Source organism: Suricata suricatta, chromosome 5, assembly GCF_006229205.1.
Source record: "Suricata suricatta isolate VVHF042 chromosome 5, meerkat_22Aug2017_6uvM2_HiC, whole genome shotgun sequence".
NCBI classification, from domain to species: domain Eukaryota; kingdom Metazoa; phylum Chordata; class Mammalia; order Carnivora; family Herpestidae; genus Suricata; species Suricata suricatta.
The window spans coordinates 111,277,560-111,305,042 of NC_043704.1; the positions used below are offsets into that span (position 1 = coordinate 111,277,560).

The 27,483-nt window shown below is 44.0% G+C and overlaps 1 protein-coding gene and 1 non-coding gene across 2 annotated transcripts in view; both read left to right on the forward strand.

Annotated features, from left to right (window-relative positions):
• Window positions 1–27,483, forward strand: part of SIAH2 (siah E3 ubiquitin protein ligase 2) — a 92,799-nt gene that overhangs the window by 20,092 nt on the left and 45,224 nt on the right. The window lies entirely within an intron of this gene.
• Window positions 13,599–13,731, forward strand: LOC115293089. The gene has a single exon (XR_003909350.1). It is a non-coding gene; the product is annotated as a small nucleolar RNA SNORA43 (small nucleolar RNA).

Sequence of the window (27,483 nt, forward strand, 5' to 3'; positions counted from 1 at the left end):
GTCTCAAAAGTATCTTTTTTTCCAGCTGGTTTGTTGGAATAAGGATCCTAAGTCCATGCACTGTATCTAACTGCATTAATAACGATTTCCCTTTCCTGTTTTTCATTCCTGCCATTTATTGAAGAAAATGCATCATTTGTCCTTTCCTTTTTATAAGTACATGGCATTCCATCGTGAGTGTGCACCAGAGTTATCCCTCTAGTCCTTCATTCATTGACATGGGATTTCTTTCCATTTACATGTATAGTTTACTGTCACAACAAAGAATCTGTGTGTGTGTGTGTGTGTGTGTGTGTGTAATTTCTTAATTTGCCAGTGAATCTTTAAAAATGGATTTCTAGAGGTAGGATAGCAAAGAGAGTAGGCAATATTGCTAGATTTCATCAAATCCCCTCCACTGGGGTTGTACCATTTCATGTTCCCTCCAGCGATGAAAAAGAGATTGTTTCCCCCACACACCTGCAACAGAGTTATCTAACATCTGATTTTGGGCCAGTTTTATATGTCATGAGAGCGGGTATTACTATTCTTTTCTGGTCTTGAGCTTTGTTTTTAGCTGCGCCCCCATATCACTAGTGGCTGGAGTGTGTGCCCTCTTCATGCATCACTGCCACTGCGAAGCCAGGGTCCCTCTCTCTTCTGAATCCCCAGCCTTGAATCCCATTACCCATTTTCATCAACTCCTGACCCAGCACACACCCCCCCGCCCCAGCCTGTCACTTCTCTGGAACTTTCATGTGCCTTGGGGTAGTTTTATTTGCATTTCCCTTATTTTGAATGAAGTGAAATATTTTTTTCTTAAGGTTACAAGCAACGTTCTATTCTTTTCCTGTGGACTCGTTTCTATCGCTTGTCCTTCCCTCATCTCCCCAATTAAATGAGCCTATTTTCAAAGGATGAATCATCTAAGGGAGAATTTCATGAAAGCAAAGAGATCATCAATTAGAATTCCTGAATGCTAAAAACAACTTTTCTTCATGTATTTAAACCCAAGCAAATATTTTCTGCTATTGTTAATACTCATCCTTAGAACTTGTCATTAGCTGGAAAGAAAAGCAACCTTGAGCAGCCAAAATGGTGAGGCTTAGTGATGCTGCTTCTTTTATATGTAACAAGAATACTTTCTAGGTTAGTCAGATTTTTAAGACACTTTGGAGTTAACCTTTCGATAACATTTTCCTAGATTCAGTATATACTGTTAATAGTCCAGTTAAAGTGTATTTTATTATATCATGAAATATTTAAAGTTTCACTTATTTCATTTTTAAATTTCCTATTAACAAATAATAAAATGGTATGCTAGCTATTGGGCCAATTGGTTTTAGTGATATTTAACTTTCTCTTATAAAATGAACTGGAAAAGTTTGACCACAATGTCCAAAACTATTAAAATTATTTGATTATTATGCTAAATTCCATATAATTATCCTCCAAGACAGAACACCAGGGTCCCACGTTCAATTTCAGGAGGAATACCAAGATGTTAACAAACAACTGGCTTCAACCATAAAATAACTTATAACGCAAGCCACAAATTCCATTGCGTTATTACAATCTTTTAAACATAGCATATCGGTTTTAATTTATTTTTGTACTTACCGTACCAGTCAGGGTTCAATCAAAGAAGCAGAATCACTAAGATGGGGTTTGTTATAGTAATTGTACCTCATGGAATTGTGGGAGCTGGTTAAGTCATCTTTGTAAGTGTCTTAGATCAGAACCAATAGGAATCACACATGTATATAACATGTGTAACACACATAGATATAAACACACACACACACACATACATATATATGTACAGAGAGAGAGAGAAGCAGGAGGTGGTGTGGGCATTCTAGGTTGACTTCTACAATTACAGATGCCGAGAAGTCAGCCAATGACTACCATCCGCAAGCTGGCGAACCAGGAAAGCTGGTGGAATGATTCAGCCTGAGTCTGAAGGCCTGAGAATCTGAGGTTAATGGACTAAGTCCTGATCTAAGTCCAAAAGCCTGAGAACCAGGAACACTAAATTCCAAGGGCAGAAAATGAATGCTTCAGGTCAAAGGGAGGGGGAATTTGCCCTTCTGCACATTTTTGTTCAATTCCAGCCCTGAGCCCTCATTGGATTAGATGGTGCCCACCCACATTGGAGAGAGATAGGCTGCTTTACTCAGTCCACCAACTCAATTGCTAATCTCTTCCAGAGACACCCTCACAGACACACCCAGATACAATGTTTCCTGGCCATCCCCCAGCCCCATCACATTGACACATGTAATTAACCCTCAGAATAAGGCTTTTGTTATTCTGACTGATGCTGGACAGGGAATCCAGAAGAGAAGACATGTAAAAAGTCTGCAAGAGCAGAAACAAGCTGGAACCCACAAGCACCAAGTGAGATCTCGCAAAGGCAGACTACAATCTATGGCAGTTCCTGTTGTCTCTGAACTTAACGGTGTCCTACAGAAGCCAGGGCCTTTTCTCATGTAGCAAAACATGCGTGAGAAGTCAGAAAAGCTACAATAGACCCAGCTGCTGCCTCCTGCTAACAAGGTGAATCAGCAGATAAAGAACAACTTGTGTGAGCTACAAACTAGCACTGTTTCACTTTCACTCTCCAAATCCCCCAGGACTCTCCCCTGGGGTGCATCCTAATGGGACACATAAAGGAACAGGAATCCTAGGGACTGTATTTCAGCCTAGCCAACTCGATCCATTCCAAAGCCACAGCAGCCTACACGTCACCTTGGCACTGAGACACGTGTCCTTAAACCATACTTTGTCTCCAAATAAAGACAAAAGCAAAGTCACGCTTCCACCTCACATAATACAACTATCACACACACAAACAGAAATCCACTGCTCCTTCCCCAAAGAGGGGATGCAAAGCCCCCTCCCCTTGTCCTCTTCTCCCACCTGGTTCACACTCCCCTTCTGTTATCCTGTAATTGACATACTGAGATATCAGGTTAAGGATTATTGACACATTTTATGTTAGATGATAAAGGAATAAGGCAAGAAAAACAAAAATATCTGGTTGATGATGTATCCAAGCAAGAAACACCCATAAGTATTACATTTTTGCTACAGGGCACAGCTTATCCTTCCTACCTTTCATGTTGTGTTCCCATTGCCTTCAGTCAACACCTCAGCGAATCATGGTTCCTTGCCAAGTGGGGTGGATAAGCCAGTTCTGTCAGGTCCGTGTGATTTAAACAATAACCTCTCTGCTTTCATTATCTGCCTTACAAGTTCTTTCTCACGGGTTGTCATAATGCCTCTTGAAATGGGAAGAGTTCAAAGAATTGAATAGCAAGACTCCTTCCTCTCCCATCTACTTATATACATGAATAAATGTGTTCATTTTTTGTATCAATAAAAATAAAATTGGGAAATAGTTGATGGTATACCTTGTCTCGTTCTAGAAATAAACATTATTTATCCAGACAATGGATTAATTTGTAAAATCATATTGCTGATTTCTGAGACAAGTTTAATTTTTCTTTAGTATGTATTTGTCAAAATCTGTAATACATTTATATTATCTTGATAAACTTTACACTAAAAAATGATTGTAAAGATAACCGAATCTAAATAAATATTTTAACATTCAGAGCCTTAAGGTAAAAGGAAATAAAATGAGTGATGAAACTTTTATTTACATACATAAGTTTGTTGCAGAAAATACAACAGAGCAATCAATAAAAGTCTTTTAAGCACAAAAATATGTTAGAATAAAACTTTGTAGGGTGAGTGAAATGGAAATGCAAGTTCAAGGAGGAAAAAGTAAGGAAATAAAACATCCTGCTTTAAATGTCACAGAAGAGCTTCTACAAGAAAGAGAAGCTTGCTTGTGTGTTTTTAAAATAAGGATAGTGCGTCAAATCATTGTATTTAGATTCCATTGGATAGATTTAAAAGATCAATACATCAGATTTAACTACAAGGAATAATTACTACATGCCACAAATGATTTCCTTTGAAATGAAAAAAATTTAGATGGCAACTTCAAAGTGTTCAATGGGTAGACAGCTTTTTTAAAGAAGTTTTCTTGGGCATATTCAAGCAAAAGATAACCATGATAATATCAGTTAACACTTTCTGAGCCATTGCTACCTACCACACATTATACTAAGCTTTCAGTATAGTTCAGTATAGTTGTACAGTCTGGTGACAACCTTGTGAAGTAAGTATTATTATTCTCAGTTTGTAGAAGAGGAAACAAAGGTGTGAGAGGTACCGTGTCTTCTGTAGTGTGCTTTAAAACAGGTCAACATGAAGTGTGCTATAAATGTGTGTATTGGTTTAGGCTTTACCCTTGTGACAGACATGCCCTAATCAGGAATATACACTCCAGGGGTGGTTTGCTGGCATTTAATCAAAAGGCCCCACTCCAGGGGAGGGGGGTAATGAAAACTCCTCAGCTATTTTTATCTCTAACCAGCACTTGAAGTTCTTTCATTAGCATAATGGGCATTACAAATGAGTTTCCATTAGTAAATCTAACAGTTTGCTCAACATACATGGACAACTAAAATAAAAATCCAGTTGCGTGAATGGCACACGAGAAACTTAACCCGAATCAATGACCCCTAAGGCTAATGCGGCCCTGTGAAAGGTCCTATGCCCACCTGATTCCAGGAAAGTCCTGGTTGTCTGACTCCCACAAACTGGTTCGCAGAATCCTGCCACCAGAACATAGCTGCATTTGTCTCTGAGGCAGCTTCTCGCCCAAGGAGCCCATTAGAAGGAATTGGGCACTGGGATTCCAGCAAGCTCACGGGACAGGGAGCGTGCATGCTCCTTACCTACCCGCTGGCGAATGTCTCCGTGCAGCAGAAGTCAGCCTGGCCCCTCTTTTCCCTGCCACTCAGCGGTGACGGGGCAGCCATTCACATAATGTGTTCCCCACCACCCCCAAATGTCAAAGAGGACCCCACATCTACGAGGAAAGTTTGTGCTTTGCCCACCTGGGGTTTGGAATGTTGGCATAAAAGGTTAAGAAACCTGTTCAAACTGGTAGTGACACACTAGGATTGGAACCTGGGGTTGTCTGTCCCTAAAACTCCTCCTCCTCACTGTGCTGCTCCGCGGCCTCCAGGGAAGTCACAGAGGGCAAGAACCAGAGTTGCAGCAATGGAAGAGGGGATGAGGGAGTAAGCTGGGCAATAAATAAATGCCTCCTTCCAGGCAAGTGTGAGGCTCGCTGGGTTCCCTCCAGAAAGACAGCTGTTTAAGAAGTGTTAACTGATAGAAGTGGGGGTTTTGATTTTTTACTTTGCTTTTCTGTTTGGAGTGTCATTGTAACTCCTGTAGTGTAAGTGATGGAAAATAAATGCATATGTTAAAAATAAATAAATAAATAAAATAGTAGACTCAAAAAAAGAAGTGTTAACTGAGCACCATTAGATTGGAAACCCTTTTCTCCACTTCCCCCAGGGCTCAGTTCTCACTCTTGAACACGTGGAAAACCACACTGAACTGTGGGGAATGTGGGTCTAGAGGGAAAGCACAAACTCTGGGGGTGCTGCAAGAGGCAGTCAAGTGACAATAGTTGCTGTGACTTAGTATTTTCACCATTCTTTGTTTCCTCAGGGGCGTCCTGGCCCCGCCATGAAGAAGCCCAACTAGTGTAGTGAGGAGCCTGCCCTTGCTGGTGACACAAACGTGAAATCGTTGTGGGGTTTTCATCACTGAACCCCAACTGCCAACTGTTAACTCTTCTTTCCCCACTGGGTAGCCCGACATCCTGGGCGGAGCTGGCTTTCTAGGTATCTGAGGTTGTTAAAAAGCCCATGTGATATATACCTCCCCATCCTGGGTTTGAGGCAAAGCGTTTCCTCTCCAAATAACTAACCTCCCTTCCCAACTAACCAGGCTGTGACTGCTGGCATGGGGAGAGATGGTAGCTTGTTCTCGCTCCTGCACCCCATTGAATTCCCCTGGTGGGAGATCTGGCTCCTGACTCATTTTATCCAATCGCTCAGCTCCTGCCCCTGGCAGCCCTGCCCAGAGCTTCTTGCTTCTGGCATTCCTCCCTCACCTGGTGGGCAGCTCTCAGGACACCCTGGGAACTCACATCCTCCTCTAAGCAGTCAGGGACATCTGCCCACCCCCCACCCCACCCCCTAGTCCCATCATCCCTCTCCAGTTCTCTTTTGCTCTGATCAGGTAGGCGGAGGGCAGCTCCACAAGTCCACTGCCAAAGTTGATGTCTAATCAAGGACCTCAGACAGTGATTGGCTGAATAATGGCTCTCCAGATGTCCATGTCCTCACCATGGAAGCTGTGAATATGTTACTTTACATAGTCAAAGAGACTGCAGATGTCTTCAAATTAAGCGTCTTGAGAAAGATGATCCTGGATTAGCCAGGTAAACCCAATGTGATCACTGGTCCCAGTGAGAAGGTCAAAGCGAGGAGAAGGCCATGTGATGATGGAACCAGAGGAACCAAGGTGAGAAGCAATGTAGCCCGCCACCACCTTGATTTTAGTTTACTGAGATGACTTCAGACTTTCCAAGCTGTAACAACATGCTTGTGTTGTTTCAAGCTACTAAGTGTGTAGTAATTTGTTATAGCACTAATAAAAAACTAAAACAATGACCACCCACTCTTCCTTCAGGATCCGCATCTTTACTGATGACCCCTTGGGGTCCATTCACTTGACAGTACAGTTCAGTAGGAAGAGCTACGACAGCCCTCCACCCTCACACACTGACGGCTTGCTCACAACTCCAACACACAGCGGTCTCCACTGCCTGCCCCCCACCACTGTCCTCCAGTGCCAATGGGGAGGAGCCCTGGAGTGATGGCTGGGATTAGCTGGGTTTTAGAGGTTCCTTCGCATCTTTCTCTGCAGAAGAGAAAAAAGGGGCTCTTTTGTCTTCAGCTTTGGCCCTAGCCACCATTCCCAGGCCAAGAAAAAGCCCCACTCAGTACCTTGTAACCTCAGGGGTCTGATCCTGAAGCAGGAGGGGCCACAGCACTTTCCTCTGAGTAATCCGTTGTTCTACAGTATTAGACTGCACTCCCTCATCAGATCCCACTCCCCTTATTCTATATCTGGGTGCCCTTTATAGGAATTTAGAACTCTTTTTTTTTTTCCTTTTTTTAAGAGACAGAGAAGGCACAAGTGAGCAAGAGGCAGAGAGAGAGAGACAGACAGACAGACAGACAGAACAGAATCCCACAAAGGGCAGGGAGAGAGAGACAGAGGCGGGACTCACCAGATTTGGGACTCAAACTCATGAACTATGAGATCATGACCTGAGTAGAGGTCAGATGATTAACCCACTGAGCCACCCAGGCGCCCCTAGAACTCTTCTTTATGAGAAAATGTTAAAGTGTCTGTTGGAGTGCAACATGTTAACTCATTCCTCTGTAATCAGATTCTAACAATAAGGATCCACAATAAAGCCTGGTTTCCTTTTGTGCTTCTGGCACCTTGCTTCAGCTCACGTCCAGCCCACAGCAATTAAATCCAGAAATTAAAACCCTGGGGTGCCGGGTGGTTCAGTCGGTTGAGCATCTGACTTCGGCTCAGGTCATGATCTCACAGATCTTCACAGACCTCCCTTCCCCTGTCACCCTGTGCGATACAAAGAAAAGCCTGTGACGGTGCCAGCACCCTGATCTCGGGCCCTCAGCTTCCAGAACTGTGAGAAATAAATGTCTGCTGTTTATAAGCTATTCGGTCCGTGATATTTTGTTACAGCAGCCTGAGCAAACCAAGACATCCATATACTGGAAAATTGCAGAATGAGGATGCTAAATGCCGAGAGGGAAACACCTCTGGGACATGTTAGGTGAGAGAAGCCAGCTGTACACAGTGTTGCCATTTCTGGAAGAAAGGGGAAACACTGAAAAACTCCCAAAGCAGGATTTATAGCTGCTGCCTGCCAAAGAAGGGACGATGAGGATAGTATGGGTAAGGACAGGGTGGGAATGTGTGATCTTAGATTATTTTCATTGTGGGCCCGAGGAATGCTAGTCTATCAGTTTTTTTTAATCTTTTAAAACATCTGGTTATTAAGAAGGTATTACTCTTTGGATGCCTGGGTGGCTCAGTAGGTTGAGCATCTCACTTCGGCTCAGGTCATGACCTCGTGGTTCACCAGGGAGAGAGAGACAGGCTCCCTGCTGACAGCTCGGAGCCTGGAGCCTGTTCAGATTCTGTGTCTCCTTCTCTCCCTGCCCCTTCCCTGCTCATGCTCTGTCTCTCTGAAAAATAATAAACATTAAAAAATAAATAGATTGATTGATTGATTTTGGAGGATGTATGCAAAGGGCATATTAGAATGTTTTTGTATTATTTTTTGCAACTTTTTTGGTAAGTGGAATTATTTCAAAAGGAAGAGTTTTAAAATCTTAGAGAGAGTGCTACACAGCTAACAAATAGCCCTAAAATCTAGCATCAATCGGAGACATGCAGTTGCTGAGAGAAAATAGGAAAGAGAAGGGGTGGAAGTGGGAGGCAGAACAGGGTAGTAGAAAGTCAAGCGGCGGAGAGGACCAGGGAAGGCCTAATTAAGAAGAAAATCTGGCGCCCTAGACTCCTTTCCAAGGGTTCCACTGCCATCTTCCCGGATGTTCACAAAGAAAGGAAGACGGCACTCCTACAAGTGAATGTCTGGTTCCTGACAGCTGTGCCCAGACCACCCTCTTCAAGCTTTGCTTTCCTGCCAGAGGCCCTTCCTCCCTCCCTCTGCCCCGAGACTGTGCAGGGGCACCGGCTGAGCAGGTAAGGCTGGAGTGTTTGCGGCAGGATTTGATTTGTGTCTTCTGGTGGTGAGCACTTAACACGGCCTGGCAGGGTTCACACACTTCCCACGGCAGGAGGGATCATGCAAATTAAATCCTCTCCCCGCAGGTCAACAAAAATAAAAGCCTGGACTGCAGGTAATGTGTTTACCAACCCGGGTTCCTGGAGCCCAGAGGCCTCCGAGCTCGAGCTCAGCTACAGCAGCGCAGAAGCCCCTGGGAGGTTTATTGAGGGAAGCCTGAGGTCCGGCTCGCCCCAGGTAGGGCTGACCTCCACATTCTCACACCTGCGTGCACAGAGGCTGCGCTACTCTGAGGCCCCAGACAAAGAGAGTCTAAGGCAGTCGCCAGAAGTGTGCCTGTGAACTTAGTGCCAGCATCCAGCCATAGGAACCAAAAGTACAAAAAGAGTTCACTGCCCTGACATCCTGCATTCAGATCTATTTCTTCAGCTCCAACGCTTAAAACAATTGCCTTGATTTAGTTCGGGGTCACTTTTTTTTTTTAATGTTTTTTATTTATTTTTGAGAGAGACAGCGCAAGCAGGGGAGGAGGGTCAGAGAGACAGGGAGATACAGAATCCGAAGACAGGCTTCAGGCTCTGAGCTAGCTGTCAGCACAGAGCCCGATACAGGGTTCGAACCCACGAACCGTGAGATCATGACCTGAGCCGAAGCCAGACGCTGAACTGATTGAGCCACCCAGGTGCCCCTGGGGTCACTTTTTCCAAAGTAAACTTGATAAAGTTGTATTTGTTTTCTCCTTTAAGAATGGAGTGGCAAAGACCGAATCTCTGGGCTAGATCTTCAGAGATTGTGTAAGTTCTATAGCAAGTGATAGTAATATTTGTATAATAATACTATTTTGCGCTGCATTTTATTTTTTTAAATATTTTTTAATGTTTATTTTTGAGAGAGAGAGACAGAGAGAGAGTGGGAGAGGGGCAGAGAAACTGGGAGGCACAGAATCAGAAGCAGGCTCCAGGCTCTGAGCTGTCAGCACAGAGCCTAATGCAGAGCTCGAACCCACAAACCGTGAGATCATGAACTGAGCCAAAGTTAGCCATTCAATCTACTGAGCCACCCAGGCGCCCCTTCACTGCTATTTATTAAATGCCAACTAAGTGCTTTGCATAATCTTATTTAATTGTAACAACCATTGAAAATACTTTTATCCCCAAAGCAGAAGAAAAAGATGAGGTTTATAGGGTTTAAGTTATTGATCAAGACCACATAGCCACAGCATTTCATCAAATCTAAGGTGCCACTACTCTTTTCAGTACCAGTAAGAAAAAAGCACTGCCAATCAAACTATGATGTGCCGTTGATTATAAGACACTTCCTGAGTCACAGATGGTCCACGTGAAAGAATGTAATATAGGTTCCATATGTAACAGAGTGGTAGGATCACTCTGCACATCCGCTGCTTACAGGGCATTTTTAGAGTCCTTATTGAATTTCTTCATCAGAACATCCTGAAAAAATCAGAGATAATTATCCCCATTTTCAGATGAGGAAATACGTTCAGAATAGGTAAGCAATTTGTCCAAAGCCACACAGCTTGTCGTTAGAGAGAACTCTTGGCTCCTATTTTAGCATTCCCTTTGTTATATCATGCCTTAGGATTATGCAAAGAAATGCCTTAACTCACCTCAAGAAATGCCTTCACTATTAATTATCTGTGGAATTATGTGGACAAGGATGGAGAATGTGCAGAAGGTCTCTTATTATTACAGCCCTGGCCACATTATCTTGCTGACTTCTTTGGTTGTGAGTGAAATGCTGCCCTTTGCTCTGTGTAATTTATGCAACAATTAGTGAGTCTATACTCTGCTCCACTGATCATTGTCCCAGGCAGGAGAGCGGGGCTACTGTAGTTCACAAATCTCACCAGAAAAACTTTCACACATAGGGAAAAATTGAAAGAAGACTACAGTGAACCCTCATACACTTTCTGTCTACATTGTGCAATTATTAACCTTTTGCCCTATTTGCTCTTTTTTAATGTGTATCCGGTAAACTAAGGGGGCATAAGTTACAGACATCATGATACCTCGCCTTAAATACCTCAACATGTATTTTCTAAGAGCAAAGATGTTTTTCTATAGGGCCATAATGCCATCATCCTTGTGGTGGGCCCTTTTATGTGTCAGCTTGGCTAGGCTACAGCCCCCAGGTAATCTAGTCAAATGATGACCTGGGTGCTGTTGTGAGGATAATTTACAGATATGACTAAAATCCATAGTCAGTTGGCTTTAATGAACGGAGATCCTTATAGCCTAGCTAATGTGGTGGGCTCAGGTTAACCAGTTGAAAGCTCTTGGGATTAGAGCTAGGGCTTCCTTGGAAGAACAATCCACCTGCAGACAGCTTCACCCCTTATCCAGGAGTTCCAGCCTGCCCTCCCTGACAGCCCGCGGTACAGATTCTAGACTTGCTGTCTTTGTCTGTTTGGGCTGCTGTAGCAAATATGCCATAAAATGGCTTAAATAAAGACATGTACTTCTCCCTGGAGAAGTTCTGGAGGCTGGGATGCCCTAGACCAAGGCCCCAGTAGATTCGGGGTGTTGTGAGTGCTCGCTTTCTAGTTCACAGGCAGCCATCTTCTTGCTGTGTCCCCACAATGCAGAGAAACAAGGGCGCTCTGTGGATGCCCTGCTCTCATTCACAAGGGTATCACAGTTATGACCTAATCACCCTCCAAAGGCCGCGCCTCCAAATACCATCACCTTCAGGGTTTCAACGTATGAATCTTAAGGGAGACAAACATTCAGACTATAGCAATTGTCTGGCTAGCCCTGACAATTATATAAGCCAATTCCGTGCAGTAAATGTCTTAATACATATCCCTCCTCTCCTGTCTTTCTGGTTAACCCTGACTAATAGAATACCCAAGAAAATTAACAGTATGCCGTAGTCTTCGTTTATTAATGATTTTTACCCTGAGATCACAGGCTGTGCTTTAAGGGTCAGGGAAGAACCCCAAACCATAGGCAGCATTTGGAATGGTGATACACTTCGTGAACCTCTCTGGGGAAAGGCCAGTTTTCATCAAATCCTCAAAAAGTGCATTAGTCACTAAATGACCAAGAGCCACTGCATCAAACACATCTATCTAGGTTTATAAAGCCAACAGCGGTGACAACAGAAGGAATGGAAGCCGACTGGCTTTAAATCAGGCCCAAGTGAATCCCTGAGAGAGAAATCGGATTGGGGTGGCAGGCAGCCAGCAACCCTGTGGTGGTGCTTCCCAAGTTCCTTTCTGTTTAGTTCACCGTGGCCCAAGGTATTCACAATATGTTTCAAATTTCTTAAAGGCAAAGACAAAGGGAGTCCCACCAAGGTTCACCATTAGTGGAAACAAGCACAGAACACCTGAGAATTAGCCATCCCTAGGCAGGCAAATTGGAGACCACGAGATACAGTAAGGTTTTGCATTTAATTTCGATTACGTCACATTTTTAAAATATTTGGTATAAAAAGCTGAATAATAAGCTAGTCTTTTGGCCATCATTCCTTCTTGTTAAGATTATAAAAGTAAAGGAAAGCAAAAATGTCTGTTATCAATGGCAAACAAGAGGGGAGCAATTGTTGGCCAACCGACATTGAGGCCAGCCAAGCTGGAGGGTGCCGATTAACGTCAGTCAAGAGCACGAAGAACAGAAAAATCTTCCCAAAGCATTTTTAACAAAAGCAGGATGTTCCCCAGGAAGAATGCTTCTCCCTACTTTTAGTTTTGACAGGTTCCTGTAAGAAAGCAGCTTCTCACATATGGGCATTCCTGCTATTTACAAAGTCTGACTGCAAGCAGGCACGTCTCCTTCTGTCATGTACCAGGAAGCCGCTGCCCGTGACAAGGCAGGAAAGGGCAGAGCACAATCACCTCCGAGAAATGTGCTCTTCTCTGAGCAGGGAGGAGGTAACTGTCTCACCCTCTGCTGGCTTTCTTCACCACAAGCTAAATCGCCCTGGGCCCTGAGCCGCCCCATATCTGAGCAGAAAATGGCCAGAAGCTCCAGGTACACTGTCCCGTGAGGCCTGGAGCTGGTCACAGGGCCATCGGGCTGATGTCCAGTATTGCTGGAATGTGCCCCGGGCCAAGGTCCCAGCTCTTTGCTTGCTGTCCTGAGCTGGCTAGTTCCATAGCCCCCACTTGGTTCTTTTGTGTGTTTATTTACCATCTGAGTGCCCACCTGTGACTGCAACCTCCTTCTAAATACTTAAGTGAATTCCACATAAAGGGATCGAAGGATGCTTGATCTGAGAAATAAACTCCATTCCGGGATTTGACATGCATTTATACCAACCCTTCCCTACTGTGGCAGGAGAGGAATTTGTGTTTTCTAGATTCTCAGATCAAAGTCTAAATGAGGCTGATGGAGAAAATATTAACCCTGTGAGGAGGAATTCAAGCATTGTTTGGGGTCAAGATGCCTTAGTGCTACTCCTCCCTGCTTGCCACCAAGTAAGCCCAGAGAGCAGAAACGTGACAATAAAAAAATGTTTTAAAGAAGTAAATAAAAGAAATATAAAAGATGGTTAAAAATCATATAAAGATGGTTATCCAAAAAATCATAACAAGAAAAAAATGGTAATAAAAGAGAGGGGGAAACTGGGGCACCCGGGTGGCTCAGTCGGTTGAGCATCAGACTTTGGCTCAGGTCACAATCTCACAGTTTGTGAGTCCAAGTCCCCTTTTGGGCTCTGGGCTGACAGCTCTGAGCCTGGAGCCTGCTTCAGATTCTGTGTCTCCCTCGCTCTCTGCCCCTCCCCCGCTCATACTCTGTCTCTCTCTGTCTCTCAAAAATGAATAAACATTGGGAGTTGAGTGGGTGGGAATGTCTGCCCTCCTGATGCTGGACTGGTGGGCACCTCGGATGCAGCTGCTCTCCTGTGCCTGTGACGCGGGGCAAATAGGAAGTGGTGATTTCTATACTCAGTGCTCAGAACAGTGAGCACTAAGAATGGTCTGTAGCCGAACAAGCTTTACAGCTTCTGTGGAAGCAGTTCTTATGTGTACACGGCAGGCACAACCAACCTCTGGGCTTCTAGGTGGGAACGCCAGGCATGACACTAACCACTTTGGTTTTCAGGTTCTTTGTCTATAAAATGACACTTGTCATGAGGGTTACATGAGGTGGCCACGGAGATGAGCATGTGGCCAGCCTTCGCCACAGTGGGATTGACTAGGAGAGGGTCTCCCTCTTGGAAGTGATCATTCTTAGGTCTCTCTGGGAAGGGAATTCTGGAAGTCATTGGCCAAGTGCGTCAGGTACCCCTGGCTGTTATGAGTGGTTGGGCTTCCAGGCCCTGTGCCCACACACCCTGCTCTAAGGACCCTTGAGACAGCAGAGCAGAAGCTGGGCTGGGGGGCTGGAAGAGGGGGACACCAGAGGGCCACACCTGGCTTTGCCCTGCCAAGGAGACACTGCAGTAGGCTACCTAGAACCCTATATGCAACCCTCTAAACCAGGACACGGGAGAGTGAAGGGGGGTAGTCTACGTAACCCCACTGGGGTAGCAGGTGTGATGAGGGCTATAAAAGAAAAAAAATGAATAAACAGTAAAAAGAAATGTTAAAAAATAACAGGGGGAAAAACAAAAGTAAAAGCAATGAGAGAAAATTAGATGAAATAAATATAAGCTATGAAAAATGTCAACGTGAGATAAAAGAAGGTCATATAAAATAAGAAAAGTGTAGGGGACGAAGAATGTAATTTTTCCCTCCATCTTCTTAGGATCTCTGGCTAGACCCTACAAATGAATCTGAGAAAAGACAGATTAACAAGAGAAAAACAAAGACTTTATAAACATACAGTATGCATACACACAGGAGTAGCCAGCAGTGAGGAACTCAAAACAGTGGTTAGAACTTGAGCTTATATAGCATCTTACAAAAACAAAGAAAAATACTTTTTTAGTGTTTATTTATTTTGAGAGAGAGAGAGCAGGGGAGAGGCAGAGAGAGAGGGAGACAGAGAATCCCAAGTAGGCTTTGTACTGTCAGTACCGATCCTGATGGGGGGCTCGAACTCACAAACTGTGAGATCATGACCTGAGCTGAAGCCAGATGCTCAACCGACTGAGCCAACCCAGCGCCCCATTAAAGGATAATTTAAACAAGATGGCAGAGCAGTGGAGGCTCATGTGCAAACACTGACGGTTTAGGTCCTGGCACCTCTGGCTGGCCACCAACAGGCAGTGCCAAGCCCAGGCGTAGGGAAATGTGGACTTCGACAAGTGAGGGAGGCCTGAGGGTTGTAACTGGTCATTATCTCAATACAAACTGACAAGGCAGAGCAGCTACTTAAAAAGGCAAAAAAGACTATCTCTCGTTACGCTAAGACACCAAATTGGGTCTATCCCCTGTGCCAGCTCCAATCAGCCATTCGCAGCTGCCTGGCATGCAGTGTTGGACATCGTGAGGCCACATGTGGACTCAGCAAGAAGGGGTGCCACGACGGATTAGCAGCTCCAGCTGTGGGCAGAGGAGCGGGGAGAGGCACCGGGCACGCCACGCACTGCTGACTCTGGGCCCGGGAGCCTGTGCTCAGGAGGAGAGCTCTTCTAACCAGACATAGTCAGGTTTAGACAGTCACAAACTGAAAGGCCCGCAGGAGCCTGCCGGGTACCACAGACGACAAAAGTAGGCAGGAGGGGCCTGTGCCTCTGTGTGTGGAGAGTACGTGGCTACTAGAGTAATCTGGGCAGCAAGTAATGGAGAAGCCCAACTCAACTGGATTGACTAATACAAAACTGTATTATTTCACCTAACGGGACCTTGGGAGGCAGGTGAGCCAAACATGCTGCTAGGAAGATTCTAGCTCTACTTTCCAGTCTCCTGTTGGCTCTTCCCTCTTCTATTTGTGCCCATCACAGCCATCTCAGCCTGCTCCCGGATACTGGCTTAGAAAGTCAGGTTTCACCCATCAGTAACTGGCCTAGCCCAGGAGTGGGCAGTGATCCAACTGGCCTAATGATGACTGCAGGTGATAACTTATTTTATGTTTGAGAGACAGGTTTTCTTTTTTGTCCCAAAGAAACAAGCAAGTTATTGTCCAGTAGCTAGTGATTATCATCCTATCACAGGAGAAAGTCAGCTTGAAGATACTTCTACATGAAAGAGGGAGAAGTCAAGAGAATGGTGGGAAATGGGGTCAGACCCCTCACAGTAGCACATGTGGTCTACCATGCCTCCTGAAGTCTCACATGGGTCTCAAGATGTTGGCTTGGCTGCATTCCTTCTGGACGCTCTAGAGGAGAATCTGCTTTCTCTTTCCCTTAGCAGCTTCTAAAGGCCTCCTGCATTCCTTAGGTCATGGCCCCTTCCACCACCTTCAAGGCAGCCATGTTGCATTTCTCTGGCCACTCTTCTGTAGTCATGTCTCCTTCTGATTACAGCCAGGAAAGGGTTTCTGCTTTTACAGATCCATGTGATGAGACTGGGTCCATTCCCATAAAGGATAATCTCCCTATCTCAAAGCCCTTAACTGAATCACATCTGCAAAGTCCCCTTTGCAGGGGGACTAATAATGTAGTCACACATTCCAGGCCTTAGTAAAAGGCAAAAGATTTATGCGATCTGAAGAGAAACCAGAGTGTTCCAGGCATTAGACATAGACTGCTTTGGGTGGACAATATTCTGTCCATCATAATGTCTCAAAATTTCTTCTGTTTCAGATTCACATTTTGTGACTGCATATTTCTAAACTGTTGATTAAGCTCAAGAATTTCAGGGGGATAAAAAGTATTTACTAGGTATAAAAAGAAAAAAATTAAGTAGATACAGTAATGTGTTCCATTTGATGGGTGACAATCTCTTCCTGTATTAAATGATGAACTATTTCAAAAGGGACCACAGGTTAACTTTAACCAAAAGAAGCCTCAGCAAAGCCCAAATTAAACTGTATAGGTTCCATGAAGCCTCTGGAGAGCTTGCAGTATGAAAGAGAGGTCACAGGTGAGATGATATTTCTTATAACCCCAAGGACACAATCACTTTTATGTCAAGCTGGAAATGAAATAAAATGCTGGCTTCTGAAAAATTGTCAGATCAAGGAGAACATCTTGACTGGACAATGAGGAAATATATAACTCTTCAGACACCTCCTCAATCCTTGTAACTCTGGGGAATGCCATTCAATAGCTAACCTAGTCATGAAAATTAACTTATCCAGTCAAAAGGAAAGTGCCTGCCTGGAAATGAACATCAGAGGATCTGGCTACAGTGAAGAGCACTCATTCTCTTAGCTTGGCTATACAATAGAGTAGAGAGTGGAGGGACAAAAACATCAAATAGGAGCGGTAATGAGTTTTGCCAATTATATATATATTTGTTTTATTTAAAAAAATTTTTTTAATGTTTTTTCATTTAGTTTTTTTTTACTTTATAAAGTTTCATATTTTTTTAACATATGCAATTATTTTCCATCATTTACAATACAGTAGTTACAATGACACTCCAAACAGAAAAGCAAAGTAAAAAATCAAAACACCAACTTCTGTTTCATGTAATTAGACTTTTTTAACAGCAACCTGTGCAGGGGATTGAACACTAGGGATCTGAGCTCAGCCGACCTGCACTATAGCTCCTGCGTGGTCATTAACCAGTTGTTAAGAATTTGGTCAATGGCCTTAACCTTGTAGGGACCATGTTTTCCTATCAAATTTTTTTATTCTATAAGAATTTATATCAATTTTTTTAAGAGAAAGACAGTGGGAGAGGGGAAGAGGGAGAGAGAGAGAGAGAGAGAGAGAGATTCTGAATGGAATCTGAGTCTTAGGCAGACTCCATTCAGAGTCTCTACTCCACACCAGCTCGGAGCCTGCCATGGGGCTCCATCTCAGGACCTTGAGATCAGGATCTGAGCTGAAATCAAGAGTTGGATGCTTAACTGACTGAGGCACCCAGGCATCCCTAAGTGAATCTTATTTTTTAAATGCATTAAAGAGAAAATTTCTAATACTCTTGCATGTGCACATGCACACACACGCGTGCGCACACACACACACACACACACACACACACACACACACACTTGTCCTATCCCACATCCCAAAGCTCAAAAACTTAATGGGCACCCTCCTGCTGGGTGCATTTATTCCTATATAGAGAGTTGGACTTTTTTGTTCTCACAAAAACTGCATCATACTATATTCAAGACTCTAGTTTCCTTTTTTTCATTAAAAATCCATTTTACATGGATGGCCTCTAGAACAATTCATATGGACCTAATTCATTCACTCATTTATACTCACCTAAATTGAAATTATGAATATACCAAATTATACTTCTACCAAAATATATCCTATTTCAGTGGTATCTCAATTAGGTTTTGTTTTGCCACTAAAAAGTATACAACGAGCATCCTTGATTGCTTATTTTATGTTCTTCCATTTTTATCCCTGAAGAATATATTCCCCAACATGAGATGTGAGACCAAAATATGTATTTTCTATTTTAATAGACTGCTATAGTATCTTCCTAAAGATAGTAATAATTAACATTTTTAGCTACAACGTATGAGAAGGCCTGTTTTTCCACTCCCTACCAGCATTGTATGTTCTCAACCTTTAAAATTTTTGCCATCTAATGAGGAAAATATGGGTATCTCATGTTTTGTTTGCGTTTCTGAGGGCTGGTAAGGTGATTCATCTTTTCAGTAGACTTTAGTTAATAGGTCTGACTTTTGCTCTGGACAAACAATATGCTCACGATAAAAATGGAGATGTTGGTTGAAATCTCTAGCCAAATGACCTGGAACACTATCTGAGCCAAAAACAAGTCTGTCCCTGAAACTGATCCATGGTTTGGTTATTGGGCAATAACACCTTGACCACATTTGAAGGGAAACTCTCAAACTTCCAGAGACATCAAAATTGCAAACGATGGGGTGCCTGGGTGGCTCAGTCAGTTAAGCGTCGACTTTGGTTCAGTTCATGATCTCACCGTTTGTGGGTTCGAGCCCCATGTGGGGCTCTGTGCTGACAGCTCAGAGCCTGGGGCCTCCTTCAGATTCTGTGTCTCTTTCTCTCTGCACTGCCCCCCCCACCCCACTCATACTCTGTTTCTCTCTGTCTCAATAAGAAATTTTTTTTTAAATTGCAAATGATGACCACCACCACACAGCCAGGAGAGATGAATGTCAGAGTCAATGTAAACTCATTGGCCTTGCCAAACCTGGAAGAGAGGCCAAGTTTACAGTGACTGTCTGAAGCACTAGACTAAGAACCATTCTGGGGCTGATCAGGGCTCACTAGAAAAGAGAACGAGTAGCAACAGGTGCCTAGGCTCGAGAATCTGGAGGGGCAACATCCCAGGAGAGAAACCCTGATATTATCTCCAAGTAGGAGAAGAGTTGGCTTGGCCCTTGGGGCTCAGGGGTGCCTGGAGCTCTTTGATCTGGGGAGGAAGAAAGACATCCCCCCCATCACCCACCCACTCGTTCCTCCTGCTCACTGAGGCTGCAAGGGTCAGCATAATCCTATCCTCTTCCCCCCTCCCACCCAGCCCTCCCTTCTTTGGCCCTTTCTTTCATTTTATCCAGAATGCACCTTAATAAAAATATTGTGGGAATTAGAACCTTGAGATTTGCCACACCTTAACTCCATTAAGAATGGCCAAATAGGGCTGGTAAGGGAGAAACACAGTGATGTTTGAAAATCTGCAGGGAAGAGAAATTGCAGACAAAAATCTCTTCGAGATTTGGCTTTCAAAACAAAACAAAACAAAACAAAAAGTCTTACTGCTAAAGCTGGAATACCTACACGCCCCTGGCATCCAGGAATGGTGTACCCCTCTCTGAAAACGGAAGCTGGCCAGAGGCTTCTCTCCTGCTTCTTTCCGTCCCAGACAGTACCTCCTTTATCAGGACATCACCTGACCCCTAGTGGTCACACGGCCTTCAGCCACACCAGATGAGCTTCTTTTATTTGATGGCTTGTCAAAATTCTAATTTGCTGACAGTTAGCCGGCATTTCCTTTGAAATGCTGACATTTGTAAGTTATCAAAGCAATGGGTCTTCGACTTTAAGAGGGTCTTTAAATCTAGTAAACCTCAGAGAAATTACCAGAGAGGCCTACACATCAAAGAACACAAGCAACCCTTTGTGTGTGACCGAGCTACATGGCATTTCTCCGGAATTGATTTTCTCCCCTGACCGTAAATTCAGGTTCCAAACCCTTAAGGTCTGCCTTTTTAAAAAGGAGTAAAGAATTGCATTCAGGATAAGGAATTGTTCACACGTCCACACATCCATCCAAACCCACGTTGTTTCAGGCTCTTTGTAAGATAGGAACACAGAAACCAGAATATTTTTACAGTCCTGTAAAGCTTATGTGTCTTATGGCTGGTGCTGCCTAAATTAGTTCTAAATGGTGGGGAAAGGCAATGGGTGTCTATGGGACCGTGGAATATTTCAGATTCTAGTCTATTTACAGAAGTATTCAGCAGGGGATGTAAATAAGTTGACAACTGAGGCACATGGTTTTGACTGAACCACATCTAGGTCTATCCCAACCCCACCCTGCTCTGGTTGGATCTGACCCAGGATTGGGTGGCCTGAGCCTCTGAAAGAAGAGTCTCAGAGGCTACAGCTGAAGAAATCTAGGGTTGGCAGGCTTTTCACACACACACACACACACACACACACACACACACACAGATGACCCCTGGCCTCAAGTCCCAGGTTGCCCTCAAAAGCAGGTAAGATTTGAATAGACACCTGACCAAGGGAAATATACAGATGGCAAATAAGGATCTGAAAAGATGCGTGACGTCACCTGTCATTAGGGAATTGCAACCCAAGATAAGCTAGTACTGACTATAATCCCAAGCATAAAATACATAGTCATGACTCTACACTGATATAAATGAATGATGGCACAAATAAATTGGGAGAATACACAAACTTCCCAAAACAAAGAATCCCAAATAACTTATGTAAACTCTTGCTAATTGAGGAGGTAGAGCACAACCTCCTACTCCTTAAGGGTGAGCTCCCCACGATTAATTCCTCCCAAGAGCATGGCACTTAAAGGGAGAAGAAAGGATGCGTGGTTTTACAATGGAGAAACTCGACAGGCATTATCTAAAGCAGGTGGTTCAGGCAAGCGTTAGCGGTAATAAGTTGCTAGTACAAGTCCCTGATAGGATATGATGCGCATGACACTCTACCCCTGTGGTCTTGCTCCCCCAAACCGCTAGCCCAGGCTAATCACAAGAAAAACATCAGACAAATCCCAACTGAGGGATCTTCTACAAAATGCCTGACCAGTACTCCTCAAATGTGGCAATGTCATCAAAACAAGGAACATTGTGAGAGACTGTCATAGCCAAGAGGAGCCCGAGGAGGTATGACAACTAGTTGTCATATGGTATCCTGGTAGGACCTTGGACCAGAAAAAAAAGACATTAGATAAAAACTAAGAAGATCTAAATAAGAGATGGACTTTAGTTAATAATCATATGTTAATATTTGTCCATTAACTGTGACAAGTGTTCCATACTAATATATGTATAGCAGAGGAAACTGGGTTTGGGGTATATGGGAAATCTATCTTCCCAATTTTTCTTTGAATCCAAGAGCAGTCTATAAGAAAATGTTTACTTAAAAAACGTGGGGCCCCTGGGTGGCTCAGTCAGTTAAGTATTCAGCTCTTGATGTTAGCTCAGGTCATGATCTTGAGGTTCCTGGGATCGAGCCCCACCCAGGTCAAGTTCTGCACTGACAGTGTGGAACCTCCTTAGGATTTTCTCCCTCCCTCACTTTCTGCCCCTCCTCTGCTCATGTTCTCTCTCTCAAAATAAATAAATAAACATTAAAATAAAAAAGGTAACATGAGCATCTCATCTTGGTTTTCCCAGGACTTTCCTAGTTTTAGTCCTGAAAGTCTGGGATCCCGGAAACCCTGTCACTGCAAAACAAGAGGGTCACTCACCCTACGATATTCCAGCCCCCTCCACGATATGGATTCCTATAAGGCACTAAGAATGCACAAATAAACTACTGTAGATTTCCCTTTCTGAGGTTTTTAGATATTTGTTGCCTCATTTCTTTTAAGCCTGGAACACTTACAATTTCCCATAACTGACCTAAAACACAGGAAGGGGCAGTAAGGATTTTACTTCAGTGGAAATATCCATAATGAGAAAAGAAAACTTTCTCAGACACAGTCAAGGTAGCACCTCAAAATTTCCGAGGTTACATGCCCTGTGGCTTGACAAACCATGAGTAATTCACAGAAACACGGTTATGGCCGCTGTGGTGGGTTCTTACAGCATGAGACCTGTATGACTTACATGATTTCAGCAATGAATCACCTAGACACACAAAACAAGTCAGGTCTACCGTCTGACACTCAATGAGAAACTGAGGCACAGTATGGCTGGAGCTGGCCTGAGCGGCAGTTGAGCTGGACAACTGGTCCAGGACACATCCATACTGCTAAATATCACAACAGCACAAAAATGTCACTGGAAATGTAACCAGGTAGAAAAAAGAACTTTCCAGAGTTCCTCTTTGGGGAGCTCCTCCTGGGGTCACAGTACAGGGCTGGAAGAAATACAAATGCTACTCACCTCTAAATCTTACCAAGACAGACAAATACAAAGCTACATGTCAGAGGACAATCACCCCTCTGGTGTGGTGATGGCTTATCTAATGAATGTCTTGTTGTACCTGTACACAAATGGATTTAGGGACCACCTTCAAACATAAACCATTTTTAAGTAAGGCAATTTGATAAGCTACTAGGTTGGGAGGGTGTAGTGGCCCCCCCATTTCCTCCCACCCCCAAAATCGACCTGCAGCCCCTCAGCCCTAGCCTGGCAGGCATCAAATCCCAGATGTGACCTGTGAACTGCATCCTCAAGAAGAGTGGTACCATTAGCCTGAGGTCTTTCGTTGCAGTGAGAGGACTATGCAGGTTGGGGACCACAGAGTTCTTCCCTGCAATTCCTGTACACAGAACTCAACCTTTCCTCCAAATAAATTTGGAGTAATTTCGAATGTGTGTAGGTTTTAAGGGTAGACAAATTATTCACCTATGAAGGCATCCATGAGTTTGATTTGGTCCAGGGCAGGGAGGGTACTGTACGGAGGGCATAGAGCCAAGGCCATAAAGATTCTGGGTTTACATCCTGCCTGGGGCACTAACAGCTTGTGTAGCTTTGGGCAGAATTATGACCTCTAGGTCCGTAATTTCTCATCTGTAAAACAAGTATAATTTTATCCACCAGATTTTCAATGGTGCTTGTAAAACACATGCAATGGTCTGGCTTGTAGTGGAGTCTGCATTCCCTCCACGGTTTGTGTCACTCAGGGAGACCATGTCCATGCTCCTCAAATCTAGGATAGGATGTCCCCACCCGCCCCCACAATGGCATCCCTGTACTGTGTGCTGATGACCTCTTCCTCTTGGAGAAAGGAAACATCCAAAAGGTGGCTCTCTCAGCCTCCCGCATCTTCCCTCCTTCTGGACAAGACCCAGGGTGATAGAGCCCTCAACTCTGACCTTGGAGACTGGGCTCTACTGATTATCCCTTCTCATTTGAACAGTGATCCTGCCCCCTTTCTAATCATCTTTTAGGCTAGCTCAAGTGTCTCATATGTTTAAAAAAAAAAAAAAAAGATTTGTCCTCGGGCACCTGGTTGGCTCAGTCAGTTAAGTGTTCGACATATGCTCAAGTCATGATCTCACGGTTTGTGAGTTCAAGCCCCATATCAGACTCTGTGCTGACAGCTTAAGCCTGCTTCGGATTTGGTGTCTCCCTCTCTCTGCCTCTCCTTCTCCCTCCCTTTCTCTCCCCCAACAAAAATAAACATTAAAAAAATTAGAAACAAAAAAGGTTCTGCCTCTTTCCAGGTTCTGTTCCCACCTAGTCGAGCTTCTTGTAAGCCATGTCTGTCCCACCCCTCCAGCTTCTCAAGCCCTGTAGCCTGGCTTTCTTCCAATCACTTCCCTGCAGGTGCCCTCCGAGCTCACAGGCTCTAACCCTCAGACCCAAGTATCACTCCCTTTCCTGGGCTCCTGTGGCAGGAGGGATCAGGATTTCTCTACACCCTGGTGCTAAAATGATGCAAAAAGGCCTAATCCTCCTCTCTTCTCCAGCCACGCACTGTGGATGACCCCAATCCTCAAGCTCTGGGGTGACCCCACAGCTTCAATTATGTCTGCGTGCTATGGACTTCAACCCCTAACCTTAGGTCCTCTCTGCGGACCCCTGTGTCCAGCGGCCTATGGACAGCTCCATTTAAAAAGAAAGGGGAGGAGTGCCTGGGTGACTCAGTCAGTTAAGCTCAGACTCTTGGTTTCTGCTCAGGTCATGACCTCACAGTTCGTGAGTTTGAGCCCCACATTGGGCTCTGTGCTGACAGTGCGGAGTCTCCTTGGGATGTTCTCTCTCTCTCCTTCTCTCTGCCCCTCCCCAACTCTGTCTCTCAAAGAAATGAATAAAAACTTAAGAAAAAAGAAAAAGAAAGGGGAGGTAAGTTATTAAATTGTCTGCTGTATTAGTCTGGTGGAGCTGGCATAACAGAATACCACAGAGTGGCTTCAACAATGCTAATTTCGTGTCTCACAGTTCCGGAGGCTGGAAGCTCAACATCAGGGTGTCATCAAGATAACATATATATCTCTTTGTGCGTCCAAGTGTCTCCTTTTTGCAAGGACAGCAATCAGATTGGATTAGGCCCCATCCTAATGGCCTCATTTTAGTTTAATCACCTCTGTAAAGGTCCTATTTCCAAACACAGTCACTTTCTGAGGTACTGGGGGTTAGTGTTTCCCCATGTGAATTTGGAGAGTATGCAACTCAGGCCATAACAGGTATCACTTGAATGTTAATGAGATGTGTGTGTGAGTCCAAAAGGCTCTTCAGCATCAACCTGTCCACCATCATCTCCATCCTTATTCCTGGGACCTCATCTTCTGTCTATGGATCCTTCCCAAGATATGGCACCCATGTGGTTCATCACCCCCCATGGTCCATCCATCCCAGGGATACCTCTGAAACCTGCTCACTTCTCTGTATCCCTTCTGCCACAAACTAGGTTTAAGGCACCGTCCTCTCTGCCCACCTCCAACCTGTCCTCCATGGACAGAGAGAGTGAGTGTTCTCAAACACAATTCTGATCATGTTATAATGCTGCTTAAACCTTTCAACAGATCCCCTGACCTCAGAATGAAGTCTACGTTCTTCAGTATGGCCAAGAAGGACTAATCTGGTCTAAGCCCTGCTTCTCTTCCCCTCTCTGAATTTCTCTGTTCCTCAAATGCACCACACTCTTCTGCCCAGAATCTTTGTACATATTTTTTGCTCTTCATATTCTCCCCAAGAAAACTCCTACTTGCTCATCAGTTTTTGGTTTAAAAGTCACTTCATCCAGGAATTCCTCCCTGATCACCCTCTTCAAGGGAGTGAGGTGCCTCTCTGTGTACTGCTCTGTATGATTGATTATGTATCTCCTCCGCTAAAGATCATAAGAATAGGAGACAGGTCCATGTTGCTCTTTTCCCAATGCCCAGCACTGTGTCTAAGATATAATAGATGCTCAATAAATAATGAAAAAATGAGTGAATGCAAACATAGAAGAGGGCAAAAGTTATGTGCTCAATGAGAGTCCTTGTCTTAACTCTGCCACTAACCAGCTACATCCCAGTACCTGTAGGCCAAAATGAAAATAAGGTTGGGTCAGACATCTCTCAAAGTCTCTACTGATTCTACACAACTGTAATTCTTCATCTCTGATTCAAGGTAGAATATACTGTGCTGAATATCCAAGAAAGAGTCCTTTGCCTACTATTGATTCAGACAGAATGCCAATAGCCTGATGGAAATATAAGAGGCCCAGGAAAGGCCAGCAGAAGACAAAGGTAATATAAAAGTGTCTTGCTGACACTAAAAGTCTTCTAAATCAAGACGATTAAATAAATCATTCTCCACAACCACCCAAGGAGAACACAGACACACTGAATGCAATGACTTTTGGCCTCCTTTCCCCATCCTGTGTTTCTCTTCCTCCTCATTCTTAATAAGGTGCATGGGGAGGGGGGAGGGTGGTCTCTTAGATTAAGATGATTACGATCAAGCCCCCAAACCTCCTCTTAGCTTTAGGAGATTGTTGTCTATTTCCAATACGGAGAGCACAATCTAAGTAGTAAAAGCTCCTTCTCAGCTTGCAAGGAAGGGAGGGGAGAAGTTTAATTAAGTCACATCTGAAAGATCTTTAGTCAGTCATGGAAGGGAGTGGGTCCATGTGCTTCACACCTAAAAAAACCGTGGCAGCCATCTTTCTCTTGTTTTATTTTTCCTCTTCCACTTGATGTAGAAGCAACACTTTCTTCTGTGTGCTTGGTGCTTACACCATCAAAGAATAAATGTGACAAGGACAGAAATATATGCTCATAGCTGAGGAAAACCTCAGGGGTCTGTCACTTCGTGTGCATGATAGGGAAAGTTGGTGTAACCACAGATTCACAGAAGTTATGCGGAAATAAAAGGAACATGACAGGGAGGAGTTCCATTCAACATGAATGCTGTGATACAGTTTGTGAGGGGAGGTGCAAAGGGCTGTGACTACAAATGTGAATAAAACAGAGTTTTGTCCCTGAGAAGGTCAGTCTCTCACAGGGGTTCTCAATTTTCATTGCCTGCCGAAATCACTAGGGAGTTTTATTAAAGAAAAAAAAAAACCAGGGATGCACTGTTGGAGGGAATGTGAAATGGTACAACCACTATGGAAAACTAGGTGGTGGTTTCTCAAAAAATGAAAAATAGAATTACCATGAGATCCAGCAATTCCGTCTCAGGATATATACCCAAAAGAATTGAAAGCAGGGTCACCCACGTTCATAGCAGCATTAGTCGCAACAGCCAAAAGGTGGACGCAACCCAACTGTTCATAGACAATGAATGGATAAACAAAATGTGGTATAAAACCACAAGGGAATATTATCTGGTCTTAAAGGGGAAGGAAATTCGGACACATAACGAACCTTCAGGACATTATGCTAAGTGAAGAGGCCAGTCACAAACGGATGATTACTGCACGGCTCTAATTATATGAGGTACCTAGCTGAGTTCTAAGAGGCGGAAAGTAGCATGGGGGTTGCCAAGGCCCGGGGGAAGGCGGTCATGCGGGGTTACTGTGCAGTGGGTACAGAGCTCCCTTTTGCAAGGTGAAAAGAGTTCTGCGATGGGTGGCAGTGACGGTGTCACAGCCACGTCAATGTGCCTTATGCCACTGAATTTTATACTTAAAAATAGCACAAGATGGCAAATTTCATGTTATGCGCATTTTACCACAATTTAAAAATATACAGATAAACAATAATTTTTAAAAACACAAAACACTAATGCCTGGACCCCACCCCCAGAGAGTCTGATTTAATTGGAGTACAGCCTAGACACAGGGATTTTGAAAACGTCCTGGCAGAGTCTAACATGCAGCCTAGTTTGCAAACCACTGCTGTGGGCAGCAAAAACCACTGGTCTCCGGGGAGAGAAGTAAATCTGGAGTTAGACTACCTGGCTCTTCATCGTGTAAAGCCACACGAGTGCTTTAAACTTGGCTGAGCCTAGTTTACACTTCATGTGTAAATTTACATGACAACCCCCCACCCCCCATGGTGGGGGTGGGGGTGTAGGGATTCATTTACATTAGACTACAGGAAAGGATCTTCTATTTTAATAATCATAAGATATAATTAGGTGAAAGGAAATAGCAAGCACAAA